Raw genomic sequence first — 15,554 nt, forward strand, 5'->3', positions numbered from 1 at the left:
ACTTGGCTCTCCCATCTCAGAGGCACAGCCCTGATGCCTGGCTGGAGCACGAAGAGCCTGTCATCCACACGGCTCAGCATAAAAGGGAGAAAAAGAAAGAAAGAAAGAAGAATATAAAATAAAATAAAATTAAATTCAATTAAATTAAAAAGTTATTAAAATAAAAATAATTATTAACAAAAAAGTTTTAAAGTAATATAAAAAAAGAAAGAAAGAGGAGTGCAACCAAGCCAAAACACAAATCCACCAATGATAACAAGTGCTAAAAACTATACTAAAAGAAAAAAAATTAACATGGACAAACCGAACCCTAAGACAAATGGTAAAAGCAAAGCTATACAGACAAAATCACACACAGAAGCATACACATACACACTCACAAAAAGGGAAAAGGGGAAAAATATATATATATCATTGCTCCTAAAGTCCACCTCCTCAATTTGGGATGATTCATTGTCTATTCAGGTATTCCACAGATGCAGGGTACATCAAGTTGATTGTGGAGATTTAATCCACTGCTCCTGAGGCTGCTGGGAGAAATTTCCTTTTCTCTTTGTTTTCACAGCTCCTGGGGTTCAGTTTTGGATTTGGACCCTCCTCTGCGTGTAGATTGCCTGAGGGTGTCTGTTCTTCGCTCAGACAGGACGGGGTTAAAGGAGCAGCTGATTCGGGGGCTCTGGCTCACTCAGGCCATGAGGAGGGAGGGGTACGGAATGCGGTCCAAGCCTGCGGCGGCAGAGGCCAGCGTGACGTTGCACCAGCCTGAGGCGCACCATGTGCTCTCCCCGGGAAGTTGTCCCTGGATCACGGGACCCTGGCAGCTGTGGGCTGCACAGGCTCCCGGGAGGGGAGGTGTGGATAGTGACCTGTGCTTGCACACAGGGTTCTCGGTGGTGGCAGCAGCAGTCTTAGCGCCCCATGCCCGTCTCTGGGGTCCGCGCTGATAGCCGCGGCTCACGCCCGTCTCTGGAGCTCCTTTAAGGCGCTCTTAATCCCCTTTCCTTGCACACCAGGAAACAGAGAGAGAAGAAAAAGTCTCTTGCCTCTTCAGCAGCTGCAGACTTTTTCCCGGACTCCCTCCTGGCTAGCTGTGGCGCACTAGCCCTCTTCAGGCTGTGTTCACGTCGCCAACCCCAGTCCTCTCCTTGGGATCCGACTGAAGCCTGAGCCTCAGCTCCCAGCCCCTGCCCACCCCGGCGGGTGAGCAGACAAGCCTCTCGGGCTGGTGAGTGCTGGTCGGCACTGATCCTCTGTGCGGGAATCTCTCCGCTTTGCCCTCCGCACCCCTGTGGCTGCGCTCTCCTCCGTGGCTCCAAAGCTTCCCACCTCCGCCACCCGCAGTCTCCGCCCGCGAAGGTCCCTCCTAGTGTGTGGCAACATTTCCTCCTTCACAGCTCCCTCCCACTGGTGCAAGTCCCATCCCTATTCTTTTGTCTCTGTTTTTTCTTTTTTCTTTTGCCCTACCCAGGTATGTGGGGAGTTTCTTGCCTTTTGGGAGGTCTGAGGTCTTCTTCCAGCATTCAGTAGGTGTTCTGTAGGAGTTGTTCCACATGTAGACGTATTTCTGATGTATTTGTGGGGAGGAAGGTGATCTCCACGTCTTACTCTTCCACCATCTTGAATCTCCTCCCCCACTGTTTTCCACTTTTAAATCAATTTTTCTATAGATTGGATTAGGAGATATGGTGCCCCATATTGATTTTTTTCCAAATGTAGAATCAACTGTCTGAACACTATTAAATAATGTATCCTTATTCACTGATTTGAAATAACATCTTAATCACTTAAACTATTGTTACATTTACTTGTACTGACTATATCTGGATTTTTATATCTGTACATTTTACCTCTCTTTTTTTCTGTGCCTGAGAATCACCACAATAAATCATTTAAGGCCCAGAAAATGTTCCAGTGGGAATTCATCATCATCTACTTTTACTATTCATGAAATCACCAGTTGGGTAAACTTTGGCAAGTAATGTTCTCTGAACTTCAGTTTCTCTGTCTGTAAAATATAACTAAAATACAGTTATCTTTATTACATATAGCGTGCCAGATGCTCCTCATTCAAAAACCTATCAAAGGATGTGGTAAGAAGTTCTGTTTACTTGGATTAGCCCTTTTGTGCACCAAAATCTTGTCTATAACTATTCTTAAAAAAACTTTTTTATTTTGAAAGAGTTTTTTTTATTGTAGTTGATTTAAAATATTATATTAGTTTCAGGTGTACAGCATAATGGTTGTATTTTTACAGATTATACTACATTAAAAGTTATAAGATAATGTCTATAATTCCCTGTGCTATATAAAATATATTCTTGTTGCTTATCTATTTTATACATATTAGATTGCATCTCTTAATCCCATTAGGGGATGGGATCCTGCCCCTCCCCCTCCCCTTCCCCGCTGGTAATCACTAGCTTGTTTTCTATATCTGTCAGTCTGTTTCTGTTTTGCTATATATGAATGTTTGTATTACTTTTCAGATTCCACATATAAATGATATTATATGGATTTTGTTTTTCTCTGTCTGACATTTCACTAAGCATAATATTCTCTAGGTCCATCCACATTGCTGGCAGTGGCAGAATTTCGTTCTTTTTAATGATTGAGTAATATTCATATATATCACATCTTTATCCATTTATCTATTGATGGACACTTGGTTTACTTCCATATCTTGGTTATTGTAAATAGTACTGCTATGACATTGGGGTGCATGTATCTTTTTGAATTAGTGTTTTCATCTTTTCCAGATATATACTCAGAAGTGGAATTGCTGAATCATATGGTAGTTCTATTTTTAGATTTTTGAGGAACCTCCATACTGTTTTCCATAGTGGTGCACCAATTTACATTCCCACCAACAGTGCACAAGTGTTCCCTTTTCTCCACATCCTCACCAACACTTGTTATTTTTGGTCTTTTTGATGATAATCATTATGACAGGTGTGAGGTGATATCTCATTGTAGTTTTGATTTGCATTTCACTAATAATTAGTGTTGTTAAGCATGTTTACATGTGCCTATTAGCCATCTGTATGTCTTCTTTGGAAAAATGTCTATTCAGGTCTTCTGATCACTTTTTGATTGGGTTGTTTGTTTCATGTTGAGTTACATGAGCTATTTATATATTTTGGATATTAACCGCTGTCTGTAATATCATTTGCAAATATCTTCTCCCATTCTACAGATGATCTTTTCATTTTGACACTGGTTTCCTTGGCTGTGCAAAAGCTTTTAAGTTTAATTAGGTCCCATTTGTTTATTTTTGCTTTTGAGATAGATCCAATAAATATTGATATAATTTATGTCAAAGAGTGCTCTTCTTATGTTCTCTTCTAGGAATTTTATGGTTTCAGGTCTTACATTTAGGTCTTTGATCCATTTTGAGTTTATTTTTGTATATGGTGTGAGGGAATGTTCTAGTCTCATTGTTTTACATGTAGCTGTCCAGTTTTCCCAACACCACTTATTGAGGAGACTGTCTTTTCTCCACTGTATAGTCTTGCCTCCTTTGCCATAGATTAATTGATCATAGGAGCATGGGTTTACTTTTGGGCTCTCTATTCTGTTCCCTTGACCTAAGTGTCTGTTTTTGTGCCAGTAGCATGCTATTTGATTACTGTAGCTTTGTAGTATAGTATGAAGTCTGGAGAGTGATACCTCCAGCTTTGTTCTTTTTCCTCAAGATTGTTTCAGCAGTTTGGTTTTTTTTTTTTTTTTTTTTTTTTTGGTTTGCTTGTTTTTTGTGGTTCCATATGTATTTTAAGATTATTTGTTCTGGTTCTGTGAAAAATGTCATGGGTATTTTGATAGAGATTACATTAAATATGTGTATTGCTTTGAATAATATGGCCATTTTAATAATATTAATTCTTCCAATCCAAGAGCACAGGATATCTTTCCATATCTTTATAATCTTCAATTTCCTTCATCAATGTCTTATAGTTTTCAGAGTATAGGTCTTTCACCTCCTTGCTTAACTTTTTTTCCTAGGTATTTTATGTGATTTTTAAATGGAATCTTTTTTACTTTCTTTCTGATAGTTCATTAATAGTGTATAGAAAAGCAACAGATGTCTGTATATTAATATTGTATTCTAAAATTTTGCTAAATTCATTTACTAGTTCTAATAGTTTTTTGGTGGAGACTTTAGGGTTTTCTATATAGAGTATCACATCATCTGCAAATAGTGGCAGTTTTACTTCTTCCCTTCCAATTTGGATACCTTTTCTTTTTCTTGTCTGATTGCTATGGCCAGGACTTCTAATACTATGTTAAATAGAAGTGGAGAGAGTGGGTATCCTTGTCTTGTTTGTAAATTTAAAGGAAAGACTTTCAACTTTTCACCATTGATGATGATGTTAGCTGTGGGTTTGTCATAAATGGCCTTTATTATGTTGAGATATGTTCCCCCTATACCCACTTTTTATCATGAATTGATGTTGAATTTTGTCAAATGCTTTTTCTGTGTCTATTGAGATGATCATGTGATTTTTATCCTTCCTTTTGTTAATGTGGGGTATCACATTGATTGATATACAAATATTGAACCTTCCTGTGTCTCTGTAATAAATCCAACTTGACCATGGTGTATAATCCTTTTGACATTTTGTTGAATTCGCTTTATGTATATTTTGTGGAGAATTTTTGCATGTATATTTATCAAAGATATTGGCCTGTAATGTTCTCTCTTTTTTGTAGTGTCTTTGTTTGGATTTGGTATCAGGGTAATTGTGGCCTTGTAGAATAAATCTGGGAGTGTTCCATACTGTCAATTTCTTGGAATAGTTTGAGAAGGATAAGAATTAGCTCTTCTTTATATGTTTGGTAGAACTCGCCTGTGAAGCTGTTTGGTTCTGAACTTTTTTTGCTGGGAGATTTTTGTTTTGTTTCGTTTTATTACAAATAATTCAATTTCACTACTAGTGATTGTTCTGTTCAAATTATCTGTTTCTTCCTGATTCAGTCTTGGCAGGTTGTATATTTCTAGAAATTTGTCCATTTCCTCTAGGTTGTCCAATTTGTTGTCATATAACTGTTCATAGTATTCCCTTATGATTTTTTGTATTTATGTGATATTGGTTGTTATTTCTCTTCTTTCATTTTTTATTTTGTTTATTTGGGTCCTCTGTCTTTTCTTCTTGTTCAGCCTGGCTAAAAGTTTATCAATTTTGTTTATCTTTTCAAAAAATAGCTCTTGGTTTCATTGATCTTTTCTATTGTTTTTTTGTGTGTGTGCTTCAAGAAATTCTTTCATAATTGAGATTTTATTGGTTGTTTTGAGGATCAGTACACAGACATTTCAATTTGTACACAATTCTCAACATACATACCAAAAATCTAAAAAATCATGTAGTTGTGATTCTTTTCTGAACAGTTATTCCAGTGACTTTCCAGCTTAAAATTTGGAAGCAAATTTTCCTTCACAGGATATCAAGTACCAATATCTTCAAATATTGATATGCTGTTACATTGTAAGTCTCACTAATTCACAACTTAATATCATGTACACTACATACTCAAATTGTCATTCGTTCACAGCACATTAACAGTTACTAGAAGAACTGGACTACCATGACCAAAGATGTTACAGAGTGCACAAAATTCTGCCCAGGAAAGCCAAGATCAAGGGGTGAGTGGTTTGCTTTAGGAAACAATCCTATCAAAAACAACATGGGAAGAGAAGTAATTTAAAGTGTTTAAGACATTAAATGCACAACTGACTCCAAACTGCCATTTAGTATGCTTTGTATTATAGGATATAAAAGCTACCCACCATCTGTGGAATGTTAAGCTGACACCCAAGACAATCAAAGCCTCCCATATTCAATATCCCACTATTTTCTGGTTGTACCAAAAAATAAACAACCAGCAAATGATTTCACCTCTTTAAAAAAAGCATTTACACTTAAAAAATGGGATGAGGTGGGATCCCCTCCTTTTTCAAAATGTTTCTAGAGCTACTAAAAAACTTGCATTTACAAAATAGTTGATAAAAATATTCCTCTGGATTGTACAAGACGGGAGACAGGGACCACTGATAGGACCGGGTGTGTGATATTCATCAGACTTGGCTTCTTTCTCTCCTGCTTCATCAGAAGCTGGGCTCTCCTAGTTTTTAGTTTCTCCATTTTCTGCAGGTCAGTCTTCTTTAGTCTATTGGTTAGCCACTTCAGCCTGTTTTCCCTTTGCTCCCCTTTTCCGTTTTGTTTGCACTTTTTTGTCTGAAGATTTATCTTTTCCTGCTGCCTTTTTTGGCTTTGTTTCCACTTTCGCAGGAGCCGGTTTAGCTGACAACCTCGCCAATCTCCTCTTGGGCTCCTCCTTCACCGCCCCCTCGGCAGAGCTGACCTTCCTCTTGGGCATCGTGGTGGTGGGGTAGGCACGTGCCAGGTGCCTGTGGGCTGCTGCGCACTGAGAACCTTCGCAAAACTGGGCTGCCTGGCTGCTGCCGCTCCTCCCACCCTCTATTGTTTTTTTATTCTCTATTTTATTTATTTCCTCTATAATCTTTATTATTTCCTTCCTTCTGCTGATTTATGGCTTTGCTCTTTTTTTTTCCTAATTCTTTTAGGTGGTAGGTTAGGTTGTTTGTTTGAGATTTTCTTGTTTTTTAGGAAGGCTGTATTGCTATAAACTTCCATCTTAGAACTGCTTTTGCTGTGTCCCATAAATTTTAGAGTATTGTGTTTCCATTTTCATTTGTCTTGAGATACTTTCTGATTTTCTCTTTGATTCCTTTATTGACCCATTGGTTTTTTAGTAACATGTTTTTTAGTAGCATGTTTAGTAGCACATGTTTGTTCTTTCTCCATTTTTTCTTCCTGTAATTGATTTCTAGTTTCATACCATTGAGGTCAGAAAAAAATGCTTGATATAATTTCTATCTTCTTAAACTTGTTGAGAATTATTTTGTGGCTGAGCATGTGATGTATCCTGCATAACATTCCATGTACATTTGAAAAGATTGTGTATTCTGCTGTCTTTGGATGGAATGTCCTGTAGATATCTACCAAGTTCAACTGGTCTCTTTTGTCATTTGAGACCACTGTTGTCTTAATGATTTTCTGTTTGGATGATCTGTTCATTGATGTCAGTGTGGTGTTAAAGTCCCCTACTATTACTGTATTACTGTCAATTTCTCCCTTTATGTCTGTTCGTATTTGCTTTATATATTTAGGTGCTCCTGTATTGGGTGCATATATGTTAGCAAACATAATATCCTCTTCTTATATTGATCCCTTTATCATTATAAAATACCCTTCTTTGCCTCTTGTTATAGCCTTGGTTTTAAAGCCTATTTTGTCTGATATGAGTATTGCTACCCCTGCTTTCTTGTCATTTCCATTTTCATGAAATATCTTTTTCTATCCCCTCACTTTCATTCTGTTTGTGTCTTTAGCTCTGAAGTGTGTCTCTTGTAGACAGTATATAGCAGAATCTTGGTTTTTTAATCCAATCCCACCCTATGTCTTTTGACTGAAGCATTTAGTCCAGTGACATTTAAAGTAATTATTAATAAGTATGTACTTATTGCCATTTTATCACTTGTTTTCTTTTCTTTTTTTGTAGTTCTCTGCTCATATCTTTTTCTTTTTGTTCCTTCCCTTGTGGTTTGATGGTTTTCTTTAGTAGTATGCTTGTGTTCCTTTCTTTTTAGGTTTTGTGTATCTATTGCAGATTTTTGAGTTGCTGTTACCATGGCACCCATACATCTTGACTTACAACTATATCTGCTTGTTTTATACCGGTAGTCATTTAAGTTCAAACAGATTCTAAAAGATCTACATTTTTTACTTGCCTCTCACACATTTTGTATTTTTGATGTCATATTTTAATCTTCATGTTTATCTCTTAACTTTTTACTCTATAGTTGTTTTTATAATTTTTTTTTTTAATCGTCATACTGGCTTACTTAAGTTGTTGATCCTCAGTCCATACTATATATTTGCTTTTCCTAGTGGGACTTTCCCTTTCTTATAGATTCTTACTTCTTTTCCACTTAGAGAAGACTCTTTAACATTTATTTCAGGGTAGGTTTAGTATTGATGAACTCTTTTAGTTTTTGCTTGTCTGAGAATCCTTTATCTCTCCTGCTATTCTAATTGATAGTCTTGCTGGGTAAAGTATCCTAGGTTGCAGTTTTTTCCCTTTCCACACTTTAGGTATACCATACCACTCCCTTCTGGCCTACAAAGTTTCTGCAGAGAAGTCAGTTGATATCCTTATGGGAATTCCCTTTATATGACTCTTTGTTCTCCTCTTGCTGGCTTTAGAATTCTCTATGTATCTTTAACTTTTGCCATTTTAGTTGTGATATGTCTTGGTGTGTGTTTGTTTGGACTCATCTTGTTTGGGACCCTCTGTGCTTCTTTTACCTAGATATCTGTTTCCTTTTTCAGGTTTGTCTAGTTTTCAGCCACAATTTCCTCAAGTACATTTTTGGTCCCCTTCCCTCTCTCTTCTCCTCCTGGGACTCCTATAATGTGAATGTTGGTACACTTCATGTTATCCCAAATATCTTTTAAATTGTTTTCTTTTTTAAAATTTGTTTTTGTTTTTGTTTTTCTGATTGGGTGATTTCCATTATTTTATCTTCCAGATCACTTATACATTCTTCTGTAACACCCAGTCTGCTATTCATTCCTTCTAATGTGTTTTTATCTTAGCTATTGAATTCTTCATGTCTGATTGGGTCTTTTTTATATTTTCTAGTTCCTCATTAAAATTTTCACTGTGTACATCTATTCTTTTCTCTGATTCAGTTAACATTTTATTAACAATGTTTTGAATTCTTTATCTGGTAAGTTGTTTATTTCTGTTTCATATTTATTTTTTCAGGGTTCTTCTCTTGCTTTTTCAATTGAGACCAGTTCCTCTGCCTTTTCATTTTGCTCAACTTTCTCTGCCTCTGTGAATTTAGGTGGAAAAGTTACCTATTATGCTCTTAAAGTGGTGTTCTTTTGTGAGAACATTCCTACACAGACTGCCTGTGCCCAATGCCTTTGGTGGGAGAACTGGATTTGACATGGATGCAAGTCATGTTTTTCCTCAGAGTGTGCTGGCAGCTATCACTTGGGTAGAGAGTGGGCCTGGAGATGGAGGGGCTACTGCTGGAGCTGGGTGTGGGGTGGAACTTCCCTCTGCTCAGTGGCCATAATTGCCTTATCAGGCGTGGGGTCTGATTTCCAAGTTGCTGGAGTAGCAGCTCTGAGGGTTGGGCCCCAGATGGCTCTGTTCCCCTTAAGTGTGTGCTTTCCCCTCTCCCTGCACCAGGACCCTTGCTTCAGCAGTGGGGGGAGTGCTGAAGCAAGTGTGCCCTGTGCAGGCTTTCAGCTTGTGTCAGCCACAGACAGAGGTGTTAGTTGTTTCCAGTGCACTGCCTGTGCAGGTGGCAGCAATTGTTCCCCTTGCTCTGCTCAGATGCAGACTCCTGTGCAAATCTCCTTTGTCCCTCACAGCCAATCACTCCCCTAAGCCTCCGCCACCCCTGCCCTATTATGGAGTCACGCTGCAGGGCAGTCAGGGCTGCTTGGACTCTCAATGTGTATTGGGGGCTGAGCTGTGGTGGAGCGGGCTCCATCAGAGATCTGGGCTGTTTCTGATGTGCTGCTTGAGTAAGTGCCAACAAGGACCACTGCCCCACCCAGGCTCTTCCTGGGGACTAGGTAATCTCTGCATCCAGGGTCTAGTTTTCCCCCTGGCCATGGCCACCCCAGGTCCAGTGCTGCACTGTGACATGAAGTAAGCGGGGCTGGAGCATTCACTCGGCTAGGGCTGGGGTGCACACTGAGGTGGTCACAGGATATCTGCCATCTGCTAGAGCAGACCTCTCGCTGCCCTGCCTTGGGGGGTGGCCCAGCACATGCATGCTCCTCACAAGTGGTATCCAGGCTTCCCACAGCCCTCCTGTTACTCCCAGCTGTGCTCCAACCAGCCAGGGGGGCTCGTCTTCTCCCACATAACACCCCAGGGCTGGGGAACCCAATCTGTGGCTCTCACTACTTACTCCCCAGCGTGGGTGTCTGCCCGTGTAATCTCCCTTTTCCTCTGAATCCCCTCCCAGGGGCACAGGTCCTGACCTGATCAGTCTTTCTCCTTCCTACCTGATTATATGTGTATCTTTCTTACAGCCTTTGTTGTACAGGAGTCCCTCTGCCAGTTTCCAGTTTGTTTTCAGTGAGAATTACTCCACTCGTAGATGTATTTTTTATGTCTTTGTTGGGGGAAGGTGAGTGCTATGTCCTCTTACTCTGCCTGCATGGTTGATCTCCTTGAGATAGTTTTAGATTAATAGGAGAAGTGCAAAAATAATACACAGAGTTCCAATATCTCCTTCACTCAACTTCTTCTTACGTTAAAGTCTATAACCATAGTTCAATTATCGAAATTAAGTTATTAGTTTCAGGATAATACCGATAACTAAACTAGACTTTAATAAAATTTCACCAGCTCTTTTCATTAAGATCCATTTCTAATTCCATTATCTCATCCAGGATCTCACATTACATTAGTTGTCTTGTCTCCTTAGTATTCTCCAATCAGTGACAGTCCCTCAGTCTTTCCTACTCTTTGTTGACTGACACTTTTGGAGAGTACTGCTCAATTATTTTAATAACAGTCTTTTTTTCTCAAAATAAAGTTATTTTCTTTTAAATCAGTAGCATGTCATTGTTTTCCATCTTCTCAGTTGGGGACTAGTTGATACATAGAACTAAAAGCACCACTGGATACTGATTTTTCTTACTGGAGGAGATGGGATTCCAGGGTCCCAGCTCTTACTATTTATGCACTTTGGTTCCTAAATGTCAAAATAAAAGGAAAGCTAAAAGCCTCAAGTTGTTTCCTGAAATTAAAAAAAGAAGAAGAAAAGGAAGGAAAAATGATGAAACCCTCTGATCCTCTTCCCCCACACAGCTAGAAAGGGCTAGCTTAGCTTAGGACCATGAAAGTCAGAGTGAAACCTCTACATTTTCATTAATTTCACACATTATGCATAGTTACTGTTAGCACATATGCTTTCAATCATCCCTTGTCTTAAGAACAGTGCAAATGTGGGTGTTAAGAGAATTGAACCTGCCAAACATATTTGACATCACAATGCCCTTGAAAGAGCTATCAACTAAACCCAGATATATATGTACATCTCAGCAGTTCTATTTTATTAAACTCACAACATTTCCACCCAATTTAAACTTACTGTGATAGCACATGTCGTGATGGATTTGGGTGGTGGTTTCCTTTCCAGTTGGCTCTGAGAATGTCATATTAAGCCAGACCACAATCTGATGCCAAGTCCATAATTAGCTTTCTCCTTCCACTTGGGTCTCTTTTGTTTTTTGAGCAGATATGCAATGCTGGATGCAACCATGTAAGGATGGGGTGAGAATAAGACCTGCTAGAAGAAATGTGACAATGGTTGTGAAAATCCATTTTAAGAGCAGCAGCTCTTGTTACTTTAAATGTTAACTATGAATTTCCAGCTAAAGGCTGTATTTCTACAATAGTGATTGAAAACTGGTGGTCCCTGGGTCAAATATAGCTCACAGATGTGTTTTATTTGGCTAGTCCAATGTTATGAAAGCATCTGAATTTGTGGCCAACATTTACATATAAAGAGATTCTACACAAAAATATGGATTTCTGGAATCTCATGAAAAACTTGATGTGGCCACATTGGGCCTACTTTTCCACATGGCAACAATTGTCTGGGGCTGAAGAGCAGCTGGCCGTTTGAGACGGAGTATGTACCATCTGGTTAGCATAATTTCTACCCAGCTCTCTTCTCCTGTTTATGTAACTTGCCTCATCTCTGTGGGTGTTTGGATTTTCAACACTAGTTTATAATCAAGGATAAAGAGAACTTCGATTATTTAAGCTTCTGGTTCTACCAAGGTGATAAAAACAAACAAAAAAAAAAACGTGGTGAGAAAAGATGACCTGTGACTTAGTCTGGGATCCTTCAGAAGTAGACCTGGAGATAAGGACTTAAGTATGAGTAATTTATTTGGGAGGTGATCCCAAGAAACAGTGGCAGTATAGTGGGGAAGTGATTTGAAGAGAAGGTAACCAATAAAGAATGCACTATCAATTAGGTAACTGCTGTGGGAAGGAGTTTAATCATTCTTGTGTCTGAAAGACAGTGTGAAGTATGAGTGTTGGAGTTACCCCACCCAAGAGACAAGAGACCAGTCATTCCCATAAGTTATTGATTGATGGTTGCTTCCAGAAGCAATGAATCCTCAGCATTTCCCAATTTGCCATTCCTATGGGCAGATCATGCCTGGAGGTCAGAGAAAACCCTCAGGCAAAGAGTAGCAGATGCCAAAAATTGGAAATTAGTGCCATAGGCACCGAAATGAAAGGCCCAAGAGGATATGTGCAGGGCAGCAGCAGCAGCAGCCGCCACATCATGCTTCTGAGGCTAACACGAAATGATGGGTACAGTGATGATTTTGTCTCACAGAACAGATGGGGCACTTGATATTTGCTAACCAGCAACACAGAGTTTCTCTTCCTCTTGAGAACTGTTCATCCTTTGAACCAACTCCAAAAGTTCCCCAAATTAGCTTTTGCTCACTGCCAGGTAAAAAAGTTGGCTCAATCAAACCTCCCAAAGCAAGAGAGTTGTGAGTATAGAGTGTCTTTTGAAGTCTACCTGGGCTTTGGTCCCCTTATTCTCATTTATTCCAGAGCAGGACATGTAAGCACTTTCCATAGTTAGCCTATGGTCAGAATCCAGATGTGAGTAGGTCACATTCGTGGTTTATTGCTAACAACGGTGAGTCATATGAGAATTGGATGTGACTCAAACATGAGCCTAGTGCACGTGATTGCTTTAGTCATATTGATGTTTCCTTTGGTGAGAATCCTCCTCAAACTCTGTGATGTGTTTACAGTGACTTTGAACTAGAACAGCACTAAATTATAAATTATGTAATTATTTACATGGAGTTTCAATCAATAATTGATCTAATCCTGCTGGTATGACAGCTGGTGGCACTCAGTTACCCAACAGAAACTGACATAATCTGCTGAAGTATCCCTTTTTGACATCATCAACACTTGAACAGTATCTGGCTTCTCATAGAAGATGTTTGCTGAGTCCTATGACTCATTCTTTGCTACTTAGCGGATACTAAGTGCGCAACAACTGCATATTCTCTCCATCTTTTCATTCCTTTCTTCCTCCCTTCCTTCCCTCCTCCCTTTCTACCCTCCTCCCTTCTTTCCCTGTCTCTTTGTCTCAGCTTATCAATTGGAACTGGGATGGGGACTAATAAAAGGACATTCTGGAGATAATGAGATATATAAACAGGTAAGAGGGGTTGGGAAAGAGCTAATTCCTTGAATATTAAGTGTCTAAGAATGCATTTTTAAAGTCCAGTATGTCTTCCTGAGTTAGAAGCCGTCTTGATGGGGTGACAAATGAGGTTAGACCTAATTCCACTTCAAGCCCTGAGTAGCCATAATGCTGGGTATTGACTCTCTGCTTTGAAGGTTTTTGCCAAATTGATTTTCTCTTTGGGGAATCCTTCCTAATGTGATCTTAGCGGATTTAAACTAGAAAGTACAGAAAATTATTTAAATATATACTCATTACATTCAGATTCAATTACTCAGCAAGAACCCTAAAAAGTCTATCCACATTGATGAAATGGTTGATGATTATTTTGGATAATTACTCAACAAGAGTGTGTACATTTAGAAAGGTACTATGCAAAGCAACTAGGACAGTGATTCTCAAGTGGGTGTGGAAGATGAGAGTGCCACTGTGTGTAGGGGGAGGGGTTATGTGTAGGCAGCTGTGGTGAGAGAACATATCAGAATCTCCATGGCAAATTTCTCAAGCTACATATCTCCCTCCGCCCTGCCACCTGATTCAGGGCGTGCTGGTTTGGTACGTCACTGAACAAGAACCTCTAGAATAAGGATGCTGTGCACATATAAGAAAAGGATGCTTCCTGTGTAAGCTCTTCTTTCTGCTTAGCCCAGTGTGGAGGGGTCTCCTTTTGATAAAGCTGCTGTGGATATACTGGGACAGCCTTCCTGATGGGAGTACCACTCATTGCCCAGGAAGGTACAAAGCTGGTAGCCTTTGTGGAGGAGCAGCTCGCCATTATGTAGACCACACTGGTTGTGACTCTGAGGTTCATAGAAAATTCCAGGGGTGGTCAGTCCCAATGTAGTGTAAAATGAGAGCTGTCCCTAAGAACCATAACCAAAGCCATCACTTCCACTGACTATCATTATGACTATAATGGCCTTAGTTAGAGTCATTATCTAAGGAAATCATTGTGAACACCATAGGTCCCTGTTCAGATGACAATATGTTCCTTGAGAGATAATGCCAAATTACCACTGAACCTATATTTTATAGTATGGATACTTCTTATGACTGCTTATTTATTGAGTGCTACATACATACATTATAACAAAATCATCAAAACTACAATAGGATGTAGATATTCTTATTCCCTTTTACAGATGAGAAAAAGGAGGCTCTAGTGAGGTTAAGAAATTGGCTCAAGATGTCATAGAGCTATTAAGTGCCAGAGTCAGCACTTCAGTGCATTGGTATGTATTATCTCAAACCCACCAACATTATTTAGCAAGAAGGAAGGAACAGTCATAAGAAGGATGGGGCCAGTTCTAGCATTCTATATATGGGGGTCTTTGGGATGACAATCTAGGTGAGGTGGTATTAATTTAGGGAATTTGCTTTGAAGCTGTATTTATCAATACATAACAAGCTCACATTTTAAAAAACTTATTTGGAGTGACTTGGAGAGTAGAGTTGATAGAGCTTATGGGAGAGTTTAAGACCCCCAACTACCCCCTTGGTGCCACCACTGAGAAGTTTATCCAAAAGCATTTTGTAAGAAGCTATCAAGTGCCAGGCTATAGGCTGGTCATTAGAGGTATGGTGGTAAGTAGTATTGGAAGGAATGTAATGTAGAAGAGGGATGAAACTCAACTCTAGAAAAAGGGATCAAAACTAAGAAACAGATATTATATGAAGACCCTCTGCAAAGAATCACTTTCTAGCCATCAGAGTTACTCAAATATGGTGTGGGCACTTCATAGTCCTTCTGTCACTAAGGGTTTCAGACAGAGGTAGGATTCCTCAAGATGGTGTAGAGGACAGACTTCCCTGGTGGCACAGTGGTTAAGAATCTGCCTGCCAATGCAGGGGACGTGGGTTCGAGCCCTGGTCCGGGAAGATCCCACATGCCGCGGAGCAACTAAACCCGTGTGCCACAACTACTGAGCCTGTGTGCCACAACTACTGAAGCCCATGCACCTAGAGCCCGTGCTCCACAACAAGAGAAGCCACCACAATGAGAAGCCCGCGCACCACAACGAAGAGTAGGCCCCGCTCGCCACAACTAGAGAAAGCCTGCAGGCAGCAACGGAGACCCAACGCAGCCAAAAATAAATAATTTTTTTTTTTTTAAAGATGGTGTAGAGACAATTCTTATCATAACTAAGGCATTGTGTAGGGGTATTTGAAGTTTTCTTGTAATTCAAAGAGGTGTGTGTGTGTG

The 15,554-nt window shown here is 39.6% G+C and overlaps 1 pseudogene; it reads right to left on the minus strand.

Moving 5' to 3' along the window:
- Window positions 1-5,949: 5,949 nt before the first annotated feature.
- On the minus strand, window positions 5,950-6,372 carry LOC137772148 (non-histone chromosomal protein HMG-14 pseudogene; annotated as a pseudogene).
- Between the last annotated feature and the right edge of the window lie 9,182 nt (window positions 6,373-15,554).

The sequence above is a fragment of the Eschrichtius robustus genome, chromosome 11 (assembly GCF_028021215.1).
Source record: "Eschrichtius robustus isolate mEscRob2 chromosome 11, mEscRob2.pri, whole genome shotgun sequence".
In the NCBI taxonomy this organism is placed as follows: Eukaryota; Metazoa; Chordata; class Mammalia; order Artiodactyla; family Eschrichtiidae; genus Eschrichtius; species Eschrichtius robustus.